The 7,272-nt window shown below is 42.6% G+C and overlaps 1 protein-coding gene and 1 pseudogene across 2 annotated transcripts in view; one reads left to right on the plus strand and one right to left on the minus strand.

Annotated features, from left to right (window-relative positions):
• GRM7 (glutamate metabotropic receptor 7) overlaps nt 1–7,272 on the plus strand; it is a 1,123,177-nt gene that overhangs the window by 630,886 nt on the left and 485,019 nt on the right. The window lies entirely within an intron of this gene.
• LOC105756020 (dynactin subunit 2 pseudogene) lies at nt 5,557–6,455 on the minus strand (annotated as a pseudogene).

Here is a 7,272-nt window from a genome sequence, read left to right on the forward strand (position 1 = left end):
GTTAAAGAACTGCAAAGTTCCCAGGGATCCCACTGGTGCAGCTATGAGGTCTGGGGAAGTCGGTGTCTCGTGTTGCAGTATAGCCTGGCTAGGAGGCATAGAGCTATACAACACTAGGTATTCAGGGAACAGAAAGAGAAGGACGATAGAGAGAGATGAGAAACTGAGTAATGAAAAAAGACAAAAAGGGAAAAAGAGGGAAAAGAAAACAAAATATATTAAAAAAAAAGAACAAGATAAGCCCCCCCAAAAAACAGAAAAAAATAAGAACGAAAAAGAAAAAAAACCAACAGAAAAAGAAAAAATCTAACAAAGAAAGAAATGCCCTCCGGGATCCCTCTGCATGTTTGTGCAAGCCAAGGGAGTAGTCTCCTTGCCACGCAGCACCGCCTGGCCAGAAAGGGCTCCCAACTCAAGGAATGGAAAAGAAAAGAAGCGAACAACTTAAAACAAACAAACGAACAAAAGCCCTGGGATCCCACCAGCGCGGCAGCCCAGACCGGGAAGCAGCTCTACACTCGAACGGAGCTCCACAGCCCCTCAGGAAGAAGCAAAGGTGGCGCACGGAGCCAGGTATTTGAGCGAAAGGAGGGGGAGGTGGTGAGAGGTAAGGAAGAAATCAAAAGAAGCGGAAAAAAGCAACAGCAGCAGCCAACAAATGGCACTCAGAGAGCCAGCTAATGCTGGCTGGTGGAATCCAAGCAGCTGGTGTTTCCCAGACAAGAGACTGTGTCCGTGGGAAGCAGAGGGGGCCGAGTGTGGGTGTAGAAGGGTAGGGAGTGGGAAAGTGTATATCACAAATTACCGGAGCTCTGCAGCCCCTCAGGAAGAAGCAAAGATGGCACACAGAGCCAGGTATTTGAGCAAAAGGAGGGGGAGGTGGTGAGAGGTAAGGAAGAAATCAAAAGAAGCGGAAAAAAGCAACACCAGCAGCCAACAAATGGCACTCAGTGAGCCGGCCCATTTGGGTGTGTGGAATCCAAGAAGCCGGTGTTTCCTGGACAAGAGATTGTGGCCGCGGGAGGCAGAGGAGGCCGAGTGGGGGTGAAGAAAGGTGGGGGGTCGGAAAGTGTATATCGCAAATTACAGATCGTTTTGTCTTCCGCTGGAAGCTCCGTGAAGCTGCTTTCTCATACCCCCTGTTTGCTGGTGTCCGATAGGAGTCCAAGATGGCGGATCTGCGCTGCGTTAGCTGGTAGGGGACCTCTGCATGAATCTCCCCTCGCTGTCCGTTCTCTGTCAGTTTTCTCACTCCATTTGGTGCTTGGCTGAGTTCTTTATCTCTTCATTTGATGTTTTCGGGTTTCAGGATTGTTGTCTTCTCTGTTTGGCTTAGTTTTCTGGGTCTTTGCTGTGGAGGGCTGGCGTGGTGCTTCTGCCTAGAGCGCCATTTTTCTAGGGTCAATTTTTGAGTTATCTACTAGCTTTTCAGAATATAATACCTTGACTTCCACATACATTGTTGGAAATATAGGCCTTCTTCAGTCTGTGTCTGAGGCCATCATTAAAATTGTTGATCTTAGTTCCTGTACCCAATCACAAAACATAAGGGAAATGTTGTGTTTGTTTGTTTTTTAACTGTGTTAAATATGTATAACATAAAATTTGCCATTTTGCTTATTTTTAAGTGTAAAATTCAGTGACATTCAGTACATTTTCACTCTGTTGTGCAACCATCACCACTATTTCCAAAACGTTTTCACCACCCCAACAGAAACTCTGTACCCATTAAGCAATCCTCTTCCTAACTAGTAATAACCACTAATCTATTTTTGTCTCTATGCATTTGCCTATTTCAAATACTTCATTTAAGTGGGACCTTACAAAATTTGAAGGACACTGTTGTTTTAAGTGTTACTTCATTCTTCAAGTGTTCACAACGCTACTTCGCAATGTAACCATGTACTGTACCACTTCCTAAAATGACTCACAGAAGGTTGTTAATAAGGTTTCTACTACTTATAAGTTTTAGGTCATTATCACCAAAAGTAATTCCTAAGTATGTGCTAAATTTCTTTGACTATTTTTTTCTTTTTCTTTTGATGGATCTTGATAACATCCCAAAGTAGCACTGATTGAGGTTATTTCAGGTTTGGATCAGCCCCAACTGTGTTCTGTTATTCCAAACAAAGTAAATCAAAGAATGCCCAGGGTTATGGAAGATTTTATATGGATTCTATTATAAGAAAACTCACTCTGTTATTAGGCGTAAAGACAATTTATAAACAAATGGTAAAATTTGAGGGGTGATCTCTGAGGTTTGTACATCAGAAGAGAAAAGAAAGAAAAATAATTATTTAATACTAAATATATTCTCATCACTGAAGTTATATGACTTCATTTATTCCTGTGTGAACCCTGAAAGATGGATATTTGTCTTCCTGTTTGTCATGAGGATGCTGAACCTCTGAAACTTATAGATGATATGCCCAGATTTCCTGGCCAGTAAAGAATAAAGTCAGGACTCAGACCAGAGTTTGTCTGACTCTAAAGCCCACAATATTTTCTTTGTCGCTTCTTCTCATGGAAAAATCAGTAAAACCAGCTGCTGCTGAGTCAGTTCCAACTCATGGTGACCCCCTATGTTTCAGGGTAGAACTATGCACTATAGAATTTTCAATGGCTGTGATCTTTCCTGAGTAGATTGCCGGGCCTTTCTTGTGAGGTGCCTCTGGGTGAATTCCTAGCCAAGCACTTAACCTTTTGTGCCACCCAAGGACTCTACCCTCTCACTGAAAGAAGATCTGAATGCAAAAATGCTCCTTGCTTCCAATAAGGCAGGTGAGCATATCTTTTCAAGGTGTGTGTTTACATTCTAGTCTTCTACAAAATGGCTTATAGTGATAACTCTCGTTATCCCTGGTGGTTTCTCCGATTGCCACTGGCTATCAGAGTAGATAAGGAGCCCTGGTGGTGCAGTGGTTAAAGTGCTTGGCTGCTAACCGAAAGGTCGGGGGTTCAAACCTACCAGCTGCTCTGCAGGAGAAAGATGTGGCAGTCTGCTTCCGTGAAGATTTACAGCCTTGGAAACCCTACGGGGCAGTTCTACTCTGTCCTACAGGGTCGCTATGAGTCAGAATCAACTTGACAGCAGTAGGTTTGGTTTTTGGTTTATGAGTAGATACAAAATGTTCATCTTGCATCTCAGAACACACAAAACATAACAAGTACTACATACTGCCCTCTCCTCATCTTCAGGCTCCTATTCCCCAAAATTCACTTAGCTACCTTGTTCTCACAGGCAGAAAACTAACTCATAAACTCACCCATCCACCTCCATTATCATAAAAATTAAAGTCCCCATATTCTTGCAGCCCCATCAAAGCTGTGACATGCACTGTCCAAACAGGAAAAATTTTTTTTTACACATGTGCTTACAGGATATACAAGGAGATCCAGTGTATATGAAGCTCTATGTCTCTCTCTCTCCATTCTTGCCCATTCTTTTTCCCTCAAGCACTTCAGAACCTCTTCATTACAAACACTTTTCCAAGCTTCTCCCAGCTACCCAGCCCATAGGACTTTCATTTCTTCTCACTCCATCTCCTCTTTCTTCATTAGGAACGTCTGGAGTCTCAGACTGGCAGTCCTCACAGATAGGATTTAGTTCCCAAAGTGTTACAAAAATATTGAAACTCTGTTCAAATCCCAGGATATTTCTCATAAAATCTAAATACCTGGAATCTTTTCCATGTGCCTGAAAAGTATCGTGCACATGGTTCCCATTTATGCCTAGCTTCTGGACTTGTCTAAAATAAGACAGAGTCATCAAGCACAGAAGTGCCTGTGCAGCTACCCACTCACCTTTGAGACATTCGTAAGTTTCACTTCAATGAGATTGGAATCAAAGAATTAAAAGGATTAAGAAAAGTTTAAAAGTCAGCAGCAAACTGAATCATTGTTCTGTACATCTTGGAGCTTCTTGACCAAGAGGAAAAAGTTTTCTAGTTATCAGACTAGCAAAAAAAAGTGGAAAAAATAATCAGTAGTCTGGTATAATAATTATAGCATTCAAGTAGAGGCAATATTAAAAATGCATTCATTAAATTATGAAATGGGATTTATATCTGTCTTTGCAAATAGGCTTTTTAACTCTGAGGAACTAACACCATAAAAATTTAATGATTTAGTGTCTCTAAAATGTCTTTATTTGGGTAATATAATTGCATAGGTACTGAACAAACCTCAGAAGGTTAAACAACCAAAAAAGAACAGGGGAAATATTAGTGAAAGAGTTGGTACATTGAGGAGTTAAAGTTTTTAAGTGCAAAACAGAGCTAATTGAGTATATCTGTCTTAGTTTCCTAGTGCTGCTATACCACAAATACCACAAGTGGGTGGCTTTAAAGAACAGAACTTTATTTTCTCACAGTTCTGGAGGCTAAAATTCTAAATCAGGGCCTTGGCTAGGTTGATTCCTTCCTTGTCAGTAGCCCCAGGCATTCCTTGGTTCTCAGTGATCCTCACACTGCATCTGTCTTCCCCAGTTTGTGTGGGCATTTGTCTGTGTCTACGCTGCCCTTTATATAACTCGGAAGTGACTAAGTTTAGGCACCCGATACTGATATGACCTCAACTGATTGATTACATTAGATTGCATTATGGAAAGTAATTTCATCATATGAGATTAGATTATAGGGTTATAGATTAGTTATAGGGTTATTTTCCAAGACATATTTTGGAGAGACACAATTCATCGCATAAGAATATCCCCAGACATCTAATGAAGACATCAGAAGAAAACTTTCAATAATTAAAATAATATTAATAATCAGAATGTCTTGCTATTCTGCTTGTCTTTTTAACCGGCGACAGTTAGAGGTGAAGAGCTTCCTGTAGTAGGAAACACCACCTTTGGCCAGGGTACACACCTGCCATCCCCACAGCTCACCACAGCCCCTATCTTTATGATGTCTCTCACACTCAAGCTGACTGATCATAGCATGTTTCATAGCTTTTGTGTGTTTTTATTTTTTCACATAATTAGGAAATATTTCTTTATGTCATGTCTTTATCAAAAGTGGGAAATTGAAAAAATGCCCAAGAGGATTACAGGTATCAAGAAGCATAGTTATTTGTGGCTAAGAAAAAATATCCCTGCAAATCCGATAAGCCAATACTCAGACTGTCTCACTCATTTCAGTCCCCTGCCTTGCCCGTGTAGGCATGTGGACTTATGACCTGGAATACGTTGTTGTTGGTTGCCATCAAGCCAATTCTGACTCATGGCAATGCTGTGTGGACCCGATGTGCGAAAACTAGAGCTGCACTCCATAAGATTCTCAGGACTGTGACCTTTCAGAAGCAGATCACTAGGGCTTACTTCTGAGGCACCTCTAGGTGGGTTTGAACCTCCAAAGTTTCGGTTAGTAGTCCAGCACTTATCCATGTGTGCCACCCAGGGATGCCTACATGGTATATAGATTGACTATCTTGCTAAATCCCTCCCTTCCTCTTTTTCCTCCCTTGCTTTAGTCTTCCACCAGCCCATTCTAAGATTACACACCACAAATGACTCTCCTCGGGAGACTAGAAGTTGAATTTCGGAGTAGCAATTTAGAGATGCTTGGCAATCTTACTCACCTTTCCCAGGACACTCTGTAGCCAAGTCTCCACTTGGCCCAAAACTGCAAGGTCCAGGGCTCTCACCTTTGCTTGCAACAGCTCTACAGTCTCTTTAAGACAGGCTCCCTGTAGACTTGCAGAAAGGGGATTCTGAGCATCCTGATCACAGTGTAGGGTTTCCTCCAGCTCTGTCGGACACTTATCAAGTTCTGCAACTTTGGCAGCTTGAGAGAACTCATCCTGCTCACGCTGGGAATGTAGTTCATAAGTGACAAGGCTGATTTCTGGAAGGGCCCCACTGGTGGTCTTTCCCCCTGAACCAGCGCCTTTGCTGTTCTTTGTTGGTTCTAGCTGCAGCAGCAGGCGCTTAGCCAGAGTCTCATCAGGGTCAGGGAGGTTGATCGCAATGTCTGGTCCCAGCAGCTTCTCCAGGTGGGAAGCAACCAGTTGCTGCTTCACAGCTGCCAGCTGTTTAGCCAGTACCACAGGGGTCAGCTTCCCCTCAGTGGCTGACTCCTTCATTGTTGTCTGGATTTTCTCAACTTCAGTTGTCAGTTCTTGGCCCTCATGCAGTAGTTGCCACTACTTTTGCTGAGGTATCTCCTTTCCTCCCAGGCCCTCACCAGTCTTCTCATATTCTCCAGATTCATATCCTGTCCTCTTGGTTTTTCCAATACAATCTGAGAATCAAGTCCCTCTGTCTCCACTTTCTTGTCCTTGAACTTGTCATATGCAGTGTTGGGATTGACAGTGATGTGCTCCATACTTGTGCTCGTCAGCTGCTCTACATCAAACTCTGTGTGATCTTCCTAAGATAGGTCAATGGTTTCATAAACATCTGGTTAGTTCCTGGCAATGCCAGGAAGGTCGGTGTATTTAGGGTCTGCCATGGCGGCAGCAAGGCAGATTTGAGGACCAGGGCATCAGTGGAGCTGGGGCCAGTGTTCGGGTTGAGAGAGGCTGAGTCCAGGTCCCATTTTACTTGGATCCACAATCAACACCCATGGAAGCAACAGTAAAGAAATCAAATGATATATTGCACTGGGCAAATCTGCTGCCAAAGACCTCTTTAAAGTGTTAAAAAGCAAAGATGTCAGTTTGAGGACTAAGGTACGCCTGACCCAAGCCATGGTATTTTCTTTTACAAAAAAAAATAATAATATTTCATTGTGTTTTTGGTGAAGGTTTACATAGCAGTTTAGGTTCCCGTTCAACAATTAGTACACAAGCTGTTCAGTGACATCGGTTACATTCTTCACAATGCATGAACGTTCTTATTATTCCCTTTCTGGTTGTTCTATTTCCATTAATCTAGTTTCCCAGCCCCCTTACATTCTCTTCTTTGTTTTAAAGTAATTGTGACCTTTGGTCTCATATAGGTGATTTTTAATTTTTTCTCATACATAAATTTATACCTACATTGTTATGTGACTCTAATCGCTCTCCCCGTACTGTGACAGCACACTCCTCCTTTCCACCCCTGATACCCAATGTCCATTCAACTAGCACCTAACCCTCTCTGCCTTCCCATCTCACCTCTGGACAGAAGCTGCCTGTTTAGTCTCTTGTATCTACTTGAGCTAAGAGGCACACTCCTCAGGAGTATCCCTTTATGTCCCACAGTCCAGTCCAATCCCTGTCTGAAGAGTTGGCCTCAGAAATTATTTTAGTTCTGGGCTGATAGAGAATCCAGGGGCCATGCTTTCC

Source organism: Trichechus manatus, unplaced genomic scaffold (genome assembly GCF_000243295.1).
Source record: "Trichechus manatus latirostris isolate Lorelei unplaced genomic scaffold, TriManLat1.0 scaffold00001, whole genome shotgun sequence".
NCBI classification, from domain to species: Eukaryota; Metazoa; Chordata; class Mammalia; order Sirenia; family Trichechidae; genus Trichechus; species Trichechus manatus.